Here is a 2,208-nt window from a genome sequence, read left to right on the forward strand (position 1 = left end):
GGGGAGGCTGAAAGCAGGAGGATCACTACGAGTCCAAGGTGCATAGTGAGACTTTGTACCAAATACATTAAAAAAGAGAGAAAGAGAACATTACCTTTGAACCTCACCTCCTAAGAAAAATCCTAATGATTCAATACTAAAAAAAATCACCAATGTGACTTTTTTTTGGGAAACACTTTAAAAATATAAATCTTTTAAAGATGTTTATAAAAATACAGTTTTTTTTTTATTTTAGGGTAAGGTCTACAGGGTGTTCAGGGTCTCACTACTAGATCAGATTTGTAGTGATCCTGTTTACAGCTTCCCAACATCTGGGATTAGAGGTGAGCGCCACCATGCCCAGTCTCAATTGCCATCTCAGCGTGCCCTGGGGGTGGGGCCGGCATCACAAGCCTGAGGATCGGGCCCTTAGCCCCTCTGCCTGCTTGCAGGCACTTTAATCTGCTAAGCTATTTGGCAGGCCCTAGATCAAGTATTCTTGTAAGTATTCTTAGGTCAGATACTTTTTAAGATATCTGGCTAAAAAGCAGAATTTAGTGTTCAGGGAAACAAGTGTGCCTAGAAATTTCTATGTAAATGTGTTTAATATATCATTGAATAAAGTAATTGAAAAGTAGACAGAAACTAAATGGCCATACACGCCTACTGACTGAAATAGTGTTCAGAAAGCAAGGGTGGAAAAGAAGGGAAAAAATTACAAAATGGATAAATGAAGTACGTGACAGAATTGTATAATAAGATTTTATATGGAATGAAGAGAACTATGGGTAATATATGGGCAAATTTATATTACTGGGTGGATTTATATTTTTATTTTACCTCCATTTGTTTTCTAATTTCTCTTCAATAAGAATATTATGCTATAAGAGGAAGTGTAGATGACAAGTTGAAAATTAATTCCGGATGCCTCTCTAGCCCCACCACTTACTGTTCAGCTTTGGCAAGCTATTGAACCTCTCTATGCTTTTGTTTTCCTTTTTGTAAAGTGGTATAATGAGAGTATATCTACCTGCGGTGAATTTCTGAGGGTAATTTGTTTAATCATATAAACCGTGAGCATCGTTTCAATCACAGAGTAAGTATGATAAATTCTATTTTTAAACAATTAGGAGAATATTTTAAACCTTATAGTCTGTCCCTTCCTCAGTGACTCTTCAGTAAACATATACACATCTAGTCATTCTCTCCCTATTCCAAGTTATTTCTTTAGCATGGATTCTCAGAGACAGAGCTCTTTTTTTAATGTAGAAAACAAAAGTGAAACATTTATTCATAACTCAAAAGAAACACCACACAGGTAGGGGTAAGAGATTAAATACAAACACAGAGTTCCACCCCAGCTATACTTCTCCAAGGCAGCTTGCTCAAATGGAATCTTGGAGAGACCACCTGGATAACAGAGGAACTGTTAGTGACACCTCCAGTCTGGACTCCTGCTGCATCTTTGGCCACCTCTTCCCTTGCCCTTGGGTGCACCTCAAACAAAACACCAGTCCACACTGATTGGTTGTCCCATCAAATCCTGGCCATTAAGTCCCTCCATAGCAGCCTGGGTCTCTGTATACTCAACTAGAGTGTAGCCCTTTAGGTATCTTGTATACCTGTCCAGGTTTAAATGGATATTTTTTATTTCCCCATATTCTGCGAATTTGTCATGGTTGTCTTCTTCAGAGGCTTTCTCATGAACTCCAGTGACAAAGAGAATCCAGTCTTCGACAGAGCGCCACAGTCCGGGTTCATCACCATCCTGCTCCACACTGTCATAATCCTCACTCATCCATGCCTGGGATCCCTCCTCAGAGCAAAAGCTGTGGCCCTTCCATTTCTTTGCTTTTTCTTTCACTTTGTGGGTGCTGCCTTCTCCATCCTCATCCGTGGTGAAATCTTGCCCCTGGCCTGGTGAAGATCCCGCACGTCCACCATCTTGCCTGCCTGAGAAGTCCACATGCAGAATTATTAAGCCCCGCAAAGTAAACAGTTTCTGCTGAAATTGTTTCCAAAGCTGCTATCATTTGTTTTTGTGCTTAAAACATGTGTCATTGCTTATTTTAACGGATTCTTACTGAAAATTTATTATTTTTTGAAAATTTATTCTTGAACATAGGTACATGCTAAGAGAAAATGGCTCATACTTTAAGTTCCTTTAATAGGAAGGTTGAAAATGTTATGCTACTATTAATTTTTCTCTTTTGTTAAATTATCTCTGCC

The 2,208-nt window shown here is 38.9% G+C and overlaps 1 pseudogene; it reads right to left on the reverse strand.

Annotated features, from left to right (window-relative positions):
• Positions 1 to 1,408: 1,408 nt before the first annotated feature.
• LOC101580037 lies at positions 1,409 to 1,923 on the reverse strand (annotated as a pseudogene).
• Positions 1,924 to 2,208: the final 285 nt, after the last annotated feature.

This window comes from Octodon degus, unplaced genomic scaffold (assembly GCF_000260255.1).
Source record: "Octodon degus isolate 3935 unplaced genomic scaffold, OctDeg1.0 scaffold00023, whole genome shotgun sequence".
In the NCBI taxonomy this organism is placed as follows: Eukaryota; Metazoa; Chordata; class Mammalia; order Rodentia; family Octodontidae; genus Octodon; species Octodon degus.